The sequence below is a fragment of the Rhinolophus hipposideros genome, assembly GCF_964194185.1.
Source record: "Rhinolophus hipposideros genome assembly, chromosome: 4".
Classification (NCBI taxonomy): Eukaryota; Metazoa; Chordata; class Mammalia; order Chiroptera; family Rhinolophidae; genus Rhinolophus; species Rhinolophus hipposideros.
In genome coordinates, this window is record NC_138050.1 from 58,108,539 (window position 1) to 58,120,992 (window position 12,454).

Here is a 12,454-nt window from a genome sequence, read left to right on the forward strand (position 1 = left end):
TTGTACACAGTTAATTGTACACCACTGTGAGATATCACTTCACCCCAGTCAGAATGGCTGTCATCAACAAGACAAATAGTAACAAGTGTTGGAGAGGCTGTGGAGAAAAAGGAACCCTCATACACTGTTGGTGGGAATGCAGACTGGTGCAGCTGTTATGGAAGGGAGTGTGGAGGTTCCTCAAAAAATTACGAATAGAATTACCGTATGACCCAGCAATCCCTCTCCTGGGTATCTACCCCAAAAATCTGAAAATATTTATCCATAAAGACACGTGTGCACCAATGTTCATTTCAGCTTTGTTTATGGTGGCCAAGACATGGAAACAAACAAAATGACCTTTGATAGATGAATGGATAAAGAAGTGTGGTATATATACACAATGGAGTACTATTCGGTGGTAAGAAAAGATGAAATAGGCCAATTGTGACAACATGCATGGATCTTGAGATTATAATGCTAAGCGAAATAAGTCCCACAGAAAAAGCAGAGAACCCTATGATTTCACTGATTTGTGGTATATAAACCAAAAACAACAAAAGAACAAGACAAACAAATGAGAAACAAAAACTCATAGACACAGACAATAGTTTAATGGTTACCAGATGAGTGTTAAAGGAATCAAATATATGGTGATGGAAGGAGAACTGATTCTAGGTGGTGAACACACAATGGGATTATAGATGATGTAATACAGAATTGTACACCTGAAATCTATGTAACTTTACTAACAATTGTCACCCCAATAAACTTTAATTTAAAAAAGTGGCTGCATTTTTCATTTTCTTCAACAAAGAAATAAGAACAACTCCTGATATTTCTCCTAGGGTCCTATAGGCAATTAAGTCAACATTAGGAATACTGTTATAGATGTCATATCAGGTGAAATGGAAAGTTGTCTTCTTTGGGCAGGGGCCGGATGGAAAAAAAGGTGGGCTCTATGGCCTGTTTCTTAGGTCATGAAACCTGCAGACTTCGTGGTGATGGTTGTTTCAATGGCGAGCAAAGAAGCAGTGTGGAGCTTATGGTGAATCACGGGGAGAATCACAATTTAGACATTGGTTTTTCTGGAGGCAATCCATGTAATTTACAGCAGAAATCTTCATGCCTTTTGAAAAAAGCATACTATTTTAATGTGATAGGGACTCAACGCTCAACCATGGATACAAGTGACTACGCATGAAGAACTGCCTATCCTTAGCTGGATCTTATCTGGCCCTGCAAGAAACCGTAGAGGGTGGGCACAAAGCAATCTATTACAATATAAAGATAGGACTAGGCAGAAACGAAAGCCACAGATGAACTGCATTTCACCCACCATTTTTTTTTCTATCACCTCACCATCAACTCATACCTGTAGTCATATGGGATGTCTCTTATGACCATGTGAAGGAACAGTGAAAATCTCAGCCTCACATTGTGTAAAGGTTGTTTTGGTATATGGTACAAACTATAAAAAATAGATCACAAATTTATTGTAGCTTTAGGTATGCATAGACTTGAAAGACAGTGGCAAGGGAATGAAATATTACAACCCCAATAAGCATAGTTTTAGGCAGGATACCTAGGCATCCATTTTGTATAGAATGAATACAGATCTAAGGTTAGTGTATATATTGATTCATAAGAACTGAAAAATAGTCTCACTAGCTGATCAAGAGAGGAAAGAAAATGATTGGAAGATATGGGTCAATAGTATATGAGTTAGAGGCATATGAATGAAGATATCAGATTGAACAGAAGGTGTGAAGCCCTGTGTATTACACAGTAACATCAGAAAGCATCCAATACAGAATTCTCAACAAGTAACCAAAGAGACAAAATGACTTATCTAGTTGATGTTAACCACACCTCATTCACAGCTATTCCAGTGCTGCCATAATGGACACATGGACAAAGTAGCCATCAGAACAATTGAATAGTAATCCATAGCATAAATAGCATGGGCATCTGCTTACCAAAGATGATCCAGCTACTGCTACTTTTGAATGTTCAACATGACAACAACAGAGAACAATGCATTATTCCTTGACAAAATCAAGTGGCCACTGGGTAGTAAGTCAGTTACTTTGGGGCCCTTCCTTTTTCAAAGGGCCACAAATTTGTTCTCATGGAAATAGATCTCTTCTGGCTATGGATTTGCCTATTCTGTCCACAGGACCTCGACTAGGACTACTATGTAGAAGACTGTGGAATATAATGTTAATTGTGGAATACATGATCCACAAGCATGAAATCACAAATAGCATAAATTCTGACTAGAGAAACCACTTTATCGTGCAAGAGGTTGAAGATAGAGGCCTTCAGCATGAAATTCTCTGGCTGCATTGCTTATGTACCATCCAGAAGCTACCAGTATGATAGAATATTTGAATGACCTACTGAAATAGAGCTGAAGCCCTGCTCAAAGACAATATCTCATAAGGTGAGGGCACCATTCCCTAAAATGTATTAAATTATTCTTTCTCTCTTTCTCTCTCTCTCTCTCTCTCTCTCTCTCTCTCTCTCTCTCTCTCTCTCTCTCTCTCTCTCTCTCCATATATATATATGGATATATGGATATATATATATGGATATATATATATCCATTAAGAAGAATACACATGTCTGAGAGTCAAGAGGTAAAGAAGAAGTATTCCTACTTACAATCACTCACATTGACCTACTGGGGGACTTGGACTTACTGCAATTCTCAGCTCTGCAGGGTTAGAAATCCTGGTCCCCAAATTCTAGCGAATGATACTTTATCTGTGTAACAAAACAGAGTTCCCACTGAAGTATACCTACAGCTGTTACTTGGAAACTTTGGGCACCAAGTGTTCAAGGAAGCAGTTGGCAAAATAGTAATCACCATCTTGTCATTGTTAATTGACGATTGTCAGCAAAAGAATGTTTGACTGCTATTATACAATGTTGATAGGTGGGGATATGTGTAGAACACAGGAGACTCTCGAGTGGTCAGGCTCACACCTTTCATGAATGAGGGATTGAGTCATACCACAAGGTAGCCACTTAGATTAACAGAGGTGATAACTGGGGACAATGAGGATTTAGAATAGAGAGTGGAGGAAGAAAACAGTGAGTAGCATTTGTGTCCCTAAGAGCATATGGAGCAAATGGGATTGTAGTTTGTCGATTCAGCTTCCTCTTCCAAACCTCATTCCCATAGCAGGAAGAAAGACCCATTATGACTTTGAAGGAGTTGCCAGTAAGTTGTGAACAAGTGGACCAGAGTGGCCCAAAGAATAGAGTATGGCATACATGAAGATATACTACTCATATCCCCCTTCCAGAAAATACTTTTTGCCCTACTGGGAGGAGTGTTGTAAAGTGATAATCGGAAGCTCTTTGCTTCTTTAAGGTTTACCTCAGGTTTCAAACCAAGATCACATTCATTTTTAGGGAAGCCTTCATCCAATAACTGAGCAAGCAAGGTGATAGTATAAGAGTACATCTATTTCCTCTTAACAAAAACTACACTTTTGGCCTCAGAGCTCCTTCTTCATTTACTATACTTTGTCAGGCCTGCAGTACACCCTGTTATGATGAGCCCACTCAATTTCTAGAGGAAGGAACAGAGACCTCATGATTCAATGGAGAAATGTCACTACCACTTCCAAAGAAAAGCATGTGCTGCGGGGCAAATTGGCACGGTCATCTTTGGAAAATACCATCTGTTTCACCAAAGAAATGAGAGCTACTGATGTTCCTTTTACATGCAGATATATAGATATAGATATAGAGATAGACATAGATATATAGAGAGATATAGGTCTTTATAAATATAGATCTATATCTATCTTTATATCTATATCTATCTACACAGATAGATGATAGATAGATAGATGATAGATAGATAGATAGATAGATAGATAGATAGATAGATAGATAGATAGATAGATTAGATAGATAGATAGATAGATAGATAGATAGATAGATAGATAGATAGATAGATAGATAGATAGATAGTAGATAGATAGTAGATAGATAGATACATTCATATGGTACTTTTCTTTTCTCCTCCTTTTCTGTGATAGGAAGGATAGAAAATGAGTACTTCTTCCTTTCTAAGACCAGGTCCCCATCTGTGCTCTGGATTTTATTCTTACCTCCTTAGTGGTCTTTTCTTTATAATTTAACTCTTTATGTATCTAGCCCATATTCTTGGAATTGTCCTTTCTATATCATCCAGACTATATTTTGAAAATCATATTTCTCCTCTTAAAAAAAAAAAAAAAAAACCTCTTTTATGATCCTACATGTCTTTTCTCCAATTTAGCCTCTCTCCTGCTTTTTATAGCCACATATCTCTAATGTACTGTCTACACTAACAATATAGGTTTGCATACCTTCCAGGTATTAATCTACTACATTTTTAGGATTCTAATTGTACCATTCCCATTTTACACACTTACCACTTTTTTTTTTTTTTTTTTTTTAGATTAACACAACTTTCTTGAAGCCACTTTCAACAATTTTTGCTAATAATCATACTTGACTTCTCTTTGGTTTCTGATACTTTTGGTGTCTTCTTCCTTCTTGAATCTCTTTGTCCAAGTCCTTTTCTGATTATTCTCTTTCCTCCATGGCTGTTTGTTTATGTGTCCTTCCTCTTCCGATATCTTAGTGATTTTATCATTCATTTTTCTTTTCAATTTAATCTTTGACAATTTCAAACTCTCATGTGCTGTCATTCTCTATAAGCTGAATGACTCCTAGATCTAAAGAGGGTGCCCCCCCAACAATGTATACACATTTTAAGAGAGGACTAAACTATTAAAATTGTAATACTCAATATGTATACTGATAATAAAATACAAACAACTCATGTTTGATTTCTGCAATTACAAGAGGTGCTCAAAGTGGTTACCATCAACATCTAGACAATTCTGACTACGGCGAACTACTGGTTGAACAACATTGAACAAAGTGTCCATTTGCATACATTTTTTGGCACCTCTGGTATATCCCCTATTCTCCAGATCTCTACAGACTTTTATTTCTGATAAGACTTTCTCTTTGTTCCGTTGTGTATTTACCACTAAGATTATACTTACCATACACTAAGTTATTTCTATTTTTTTCCTTGTCTCATTGCCCATGCCATTTTCTAAGACTTGGGATAATTCCCAGTTTTTGTCCCAATTGCCTATGTTTTGGATGAGTGCCTCTAATTTTTACCCTGAAATAACTTACTTGATCAAAGGTGGACAGTTATATCATATCCTACGGGCTTAGTTCAAAAGATGAACTGTAACAATCAAATTCTTGTTCAGGATTTTGTACTTGGCTCTCAGTAGAAATACGTTATTTGTCGAATGATAGAATGAGTAGCTCAAGTATCATGGCATGCTATAAATTATCTGTATAAGTCAGTATCCTGCAAATTTCCCAAATTAGTTTTGATGCCCCGGGAGAGTGGACATGCAGTAACATTTCTGGCCAGTTGTTCCTGAACATCTCTCTCTCTTCTGCATCTATCCCTATGCACTAGGTGTCGGCATCTACATGAGCACTCCCAAAGGAAATAATGATGCTTACCAGGCACCATTTCTGTTTTGTATGCTCAGTATTTCTACCATTGTGATCATTGAGATGTATTTGGAGAAACATTAAGAAACATAGCCTAAAGTATAAGGAGAGAAATATTTGCAGATAAGGTCAAATTTTATCTGAATTATATTGCTAACAAGGAATGCACTCAAGTAACCCCAGTTCATAAAATGTTTTCTTTAAGAATGGAGAAATGGATTTCATAGGAGTACAGGTCTCTACAAACAAGTTATTTAGCTAAACTTTAGGATAATTGGAACAGGATGTAAATCAATCATGGGGAGTTTAGAATATTCAGTTTCGCTCTTGGGTCTGTTTTTTACTGTGTCACTTTTTTATCTATTTTTTATTCTTTCTCTTTATCATAGATCTTATATCTATATAGTCCTTCCTCATAGTTTCTGCTTTTTTTCACTATCTTTGGTGTCAGTTTATGTATCTTTCAAACTTTAGCTTCCTTCAAACTCTCTTCTTTGATTAGTATTGTTCAGTTCATATCTCTAAAAGATAATCTGATTGGATTAGCAAACAATAATCTCAGTTTATATTAGCAGAGTATGTACTATGATCCAGGGTACATTATTTTGTGGGGAATTATCCTCATTATTACACTTTTTGATTGAGAAGGAAATTGAAGCTCAGAGAAATTTATTTTAGCCCAAGCTCAAAATACAATAATAATAATTAAGTAAAAAGATAGAACTTGGACCCAGGCTCCCTGAAGGCTCTCCAAACACAAGTGTATAAATTTTATTGCATTACCACACCACTTATTCTAAGATGATCAGTGTTAGCCATGGTGGGTGGGGTGACATGGTACAAATTATGACTGCTCAGACTTAACTCTAAGCAGGAGCTTCAAGAACAATAATTTCCATCAGAAAGAGTCTTAATGGACAGATTAAAAAAAAAAAAAAAAGAAAAGGAACAGATGTATTATAGTGGTGTTTGAATACCGAGCTAAGTAATTTTGTACTCAGTTAAGGAGGCTCGATTTTTGGAGGCCACTTTGAGGCCATTGAATTTCTTGCTTAGTGAATACTGGGGGAAATTAAATGAACAGAAGAAATGGCATATGGCAGTAGATGGCCCATGTTTACACACTGGTGTAAGTCCTTAACCTCCCTATGGAACGCAATATTTAGAGTGAACAAAATCAGGAATGTTCCCTACTTACTATTCATGCACAAGAACTAAGCCACTGGAGCATAAACTATGAATGAGGACAGTCACTCAGACAGGACACACTAATGTACTGAACACAATGTCCTGGCCAGAGAGTTAGGCCAATGAAATCAAATAGAAATAAGGGAAATGTAAGCGATAAATTAATTGAACTTCTCATTCCCTGCCACACATTTACCTTCTTCAATGAATTCCTGTCACCATCTTTTTTTGTAGGAAATATTTTCTTTCTTCCTTCTATAGTTAGTGCTATTCTTCTTATCTTTATCATATCCTCTATAATATTGTATATTATTGCATTTTTTCCCTTTATTTTTCATTTTTATGTACCTTATGGCACTTCTTTAAAAAACACACTCAAAAAAGAAATTCTAAGTAAATGTGCAAAATAAATTGCAATCTAAGTCGTTGGATTTAAATTATTAAGAGGAAGTGAAGCTTAGAAGAAAAGAGTCACCAACATCATTATTGAAATTGGAGATTTTTGTAAAGTAACAAGAAGAATTGGCAAACTCAGACACTAATAAGTCACCAACATCATTGAAGAAAATGGGTAAATGTCAAGAACATTCAGATCAGATTTTGAAGAGTAGGGCATAATATTAGTATAAACCAATGGTAGGGATTCCAAAACAGGATAAATTACAAAAGAATAGAGTGTTCTAATAGTCTTGAAGCAAAAGCAAGTCGCAAATACGCTCCCAGGCAAATGCCCTCCCAGGCAAATACCCTCCCAGGCAAAACTAATTAATATCATCACTCTATTTCTAAGATCCTAAGATGCTTAACTCTTACTTCCATTATCATCTGGTAAATCATGCAATTATCTTTTTTGCTCCCTCAATTGAGCAGCAGAGGGTTTTTTTTTTGTGTGTTTTTTTTTTTTTTTTCCCTTCATTTATAAGATCAGTCATCCTGCTGGGAACATAGTGGTCATAAATAAATGCTTGTGAATAAATGATTGAGTGAGTCATAAGAATCCATCCATGCATGCATGCATGCACTATTGAGTATGCTTATACTACTCCTGTTCTCTTGAATGATGGAAAATAGAAAAAAAAAAACAAACTGAATTGGAAAGGCTTGCAAAGGATAGTGTGTCCTCATGATTTTGCAAGTATGCAGAATGAATAGAAGGATAGTATTCATTATATTCTCCTGAGAGATGAGAAGCGAAATGTCCCTCATTTCTCATCTCTAAATTCTGAAGCCCAGTTTTTGAATCAGTGTAAGTCTGAGACTCCCTGATTACCAGCGTGCATGTGCTGCAGTCAGCAGAGATATTATGGAGAGAGAAGTAGTCAGGATAACAGGTGTCCTGGAGAGGCCTGGTACTCTCATTCCTCCATGGCTGATACCCTTTCAGTTGGTCCCCAGCCAGGTTGTTGTAAGAGACTTTATATCAAGAGCCCCACTGTGAGAGAAAGGGGGACACATTGCCCACCTGAACTATATTTCTTATCATAATTATGATTTTTCTAAGTTTTCAGAGCTAGACCATATTTTTAAAATGGAGACAGTTATTAAAATAAGAAACCTTAGATGAGGATATAAAATAATTAATCTAAAATGTTTCAATAAACATTTTAACTGTTTTTCAAAAATGTAATTAAACACACCCAAGCCATCAAGATAAAAATCTTTTGGAGGTACAGAACTAACCTTCATGGTTCTAACTTCTTTGTAATGAGAACTAAGTTAAATCTACAGGCTCAAAAATGGGGAATTCTAGCTGTAAATAAACAATTCATGGAATGAACCCTTTCGGTTGGAGCTAATGAAGAATGACACTTAAAGAAAAAACAAAACAAAACTGTTCAAATAAAAAATAAATGCTCATTTAAAAATTTTCCTTAGAGTTGAGGCTTGCTGTTACTGTGTACTGAAAAGTATCTGTTTGTTAGAAACAGTGAAACTTATTTTCCAATTCCAACAGTTAGTCATTTCTTATAGTATAATGTTGATTTTTTTCAACCTGTAATTATTATTTATGAAGTTGTCAGAGGTGTTAATAAGTACACATTAATAAAACTCCTGTCTGAAATTGAATACTTAGTAGACTGATGGTTGAGAAGCAGCAAACACATTCAAATAGGTGATGTTAAAAAACAAATATATGCCTAAATTACTTCCCTCAATTAGGGATACAGAGTACCTAAGGCTTAAGGTAGGATTACACATTTTATACTTCCACGCCAAACCAACTGTAATGCAGGATCCAGATTTCCTCTAAAGAATGTCATGTGGAAAAGGAACAGACACAGACTTCACTACAACGTATTCAAAGTTTAATGTGTATGTGTGTGTGTGTGTATGTGTGTGTTTTATTGTTGTTATATCGGTAGTGTATGTTTGCTTGATTTCTCTTGCATATATATATATATATATATATATATATATATGTGTGTGTGTGTGTGTGTGTGTGTGTGTGTGTGTCTTAATAGACATATTAAGACATATATATATTATGTCTACATATATATATATATATATATATATATATATATATATATATATGTCTTAATTTGAACCAAAAGTTGTATGAGCATGTGTTTGGGGGTTGTATAGGACTAAGAATGTATATGTTTGTGAGTTTCATGAATTACAGTAGTATTAAATAAATTGTCTATATTGTGGAATATGTGTATTTGTACAAGGCCTCTAGGTGTGAGCATTTTCTACAATCATGCTTTAATGACCAAACAACATGCAGTTAATGGAAGGGTCCAGATGGAACTGTAGAAGGCACTATATTACAAAGAATTAGCAAACCAGTGGATGTGCCCTTGCTTCGCATTCCGAGCAGATTCCTTGAGTGGTAGTCAAAATCCTAACTCAATTATCTGGTTTCTGTGTCTCTTCATATTTGATCTATTCTCACTAATGATTTGCCTGTATTCAGTTCTCTTTCCATAATTATGACTTCTAACAAATCAGGATATCTTTTTATCAAGTATTCTGCTGAGGCTAAAAAAGAGATAAATGTCTTTTTGATATTATTTTAGAACCGTTCATTCATTTGGAAAGTGTGAATCTAACCTGGGCACCCAGCCCTCTGGAAAGGATGTTAATATCCATAAATGAATAAATTTAGATTTTCAGACAAGGATAATTCATTCTGGACTGGTCCTAGGATGCCAAATCAATTGAGGGATGAGTGAACAGGAAAGAAGGAAGGTAAAAGAAATGAGACATAAATAGAAGGAATGGGAAGGAGACCAGAACAGGTGTCAGAGAAAGTGATATTTGGCCAAATTATGTCGAGAATTTGGCAGAAGGACAAGATGAACAAAACCCTGGCTAATAGACCTGTGTTTTTGTAGGAATAAAAACAAATGTAGTGTTCAGAATGAAAGAAAAGAAGGGAGGAAGAAAGGAAGGAAGGAAGGAAGGAAGGAAGGAAGGAAGGAAGGAAGGAAGGAAGGAAGGAAGGAAAAAAGAAAAGGAAAGAAAGAAAGAAAGAAAGAAAGAAAGAAAGAAAGAAAGAAAGAAAGAAAGAAAGAAAGAAAGAAAGAAAGAAAGAAAGAAATTAAGTGACACAAGCTGTTTATGTAAAATTAATGTGCATTATTTGTACCCAAAGGAAAAAAATAAAAATAAAAAATAAAATGAACTGCCTGACAATGCTAAAGCACAACCCAGTTCCCTATAAATATTTGTCGTACCACATACAGAGATAATATTATATTACAAATGACATTAGAAGTTATGAACATGATCAATTAGTGCAAGTAGATGAACTAGATTTAGTTCAACACCCATGATTTTCTTAATTAGAAGGATTTTCTACCCAGCAATACTTTAAATTATCTTTAGTACAATTTGGAAACTTTAAAGTTTGATGGTACATTTGTTAACACTTTAGCAGACAAATCTGATGTTGTCATTGAATGTAAAATGAACATGTGGACTGAAATCCTTGAAAGATAAACAAAAAATTTAAAAGTGTCTGGATCTGTCTTAAATTAGAGCTACCTTGTATCACCATCATATGATAATGAATTTAGTGGCTAAAAGTGACCCTGAGAATCTCACTTTTATCAAGTATTTTTCCAGTGGGATAAAATGTATTTCCTAAATATTTATTTTAAATGTATAAGGGAATATAAAAAGTAAACAGTATGCAGTAGAATTTTCCTTTCCTATAGAAAATTTATCACGATTATATCCAGCCTGTTATACTTGAGATCAGCACACTTCTGCACAAAGTATTGAAATACTATTTTCATATACAAATTATCTTTTCTTTATATTCTAACATGATCATTATCACTTAATTAAAAAAATAAACATGTAATGTATTAAGGTGAGCCATTCAAAATGGCCAACAGTCCACCGTATTTGACCTACATAAGTGGTATTTCATAATATTTAACATAATGTATGAACAGGTTAAAGGACAATGTAAAGAATCCTATTTATTACTGCCTTGGTTAAGAAATAGAACATCTTGGAAATTTCCAGTCAGGTTGGCAGAGTAGGTAAATGCTGTGCTCATCTCTTCTCAGGACCACATCAATTACAATTAAACCACAGAACCACCATTATTGAGAATCACATGATATCAAGCTGAACTGAAACCCTACAACATACAGAAGAAGCCACCTCAAGACTGGTAGAAGGGGCAGAGATACAGAACAAGCTGGTGCCACACCCACAAGTGACAATTAAAAATTGGGAGGCATATTTCAGCTGTGGAAGTCTTTCCTGAAGAGCGAAGGGTCCCAGCCATTCCCAAGCCCAGTGTTCCAGTGCTGGGGAAAGAAGTCCCCTTAACTTCTGTCTGTGAAGACCAGCTGATTGTGGCTGAGTCAGATGTAAAGCGGCTACATTCCCATGGTCTCCTTTTAAAGGGAACATTCATAGATGTACCCACTGACTGGCTAACTTGTTCTGAGTTCCAGCTGTGGGGTAGCATTTGAAAGGAACCAGGGACATACTGAGAGGAACTGAATTCTCTAGCTTCAAGGTGAGGGAGGGAGGGGCAGCTTTCTTCTGAAAGGAGGAGCTGGTAGAAGACATTGTTTCTTTGTTGTTCTGTGCCCCCTCCCTGAGTGCAGATGCAGTCAGATGCCATATCTGAGTCTCCGTTAAACTGGCTAACACCATCCATCTGCTTTACCTTGGTGATTTCCTGAAATTCCACCCCACCTAAATTTCAGGCATATCCAAGTTGTTTCCAGTGGCTTTTCCATATAAACTTCCTGCCTTGGCTCATGTTCCAAACTTTCCTAAAATCTTTCAAAGCTCCACAAAATCAAAACTAGCAGCATCTGGCTTTAGCAAGTTCTAGACTTCTGGCTGAACAGCCGTAAGCCAGGCACTAGCCAAAACTAGCCTTGGTTCAAGATTTGGCCTCTCAAGTCACCACCAAGTACAGTGTGGTGGCAGCTATCTCTGGATTGCTTTGAGGCTCATGCCACGTGGCCCCAGGCAGGGCACAGACTGTGGCTGAACTTGGCTTGAAGCAAGTCTGTTCCCAGGAGGCTCTGTGGCTGGCAAGCTCAGTGGCCAGCTTTGGACTGGCCCTGAGCATCACCTAGCTACCTCCAAGAACCACAAACCCAAAGTACAGACTGGGAAGGCACCAGAGCCACACTAAAGTGAACCCTGCTTTATAGATTCAGCCCCAACACGACAGCTCCTCCATTACAGTCACAGTCAGTCCTCCAAACCAATCATCCACAGGGTCAATCCCTCCCACTGATGTGCAAAC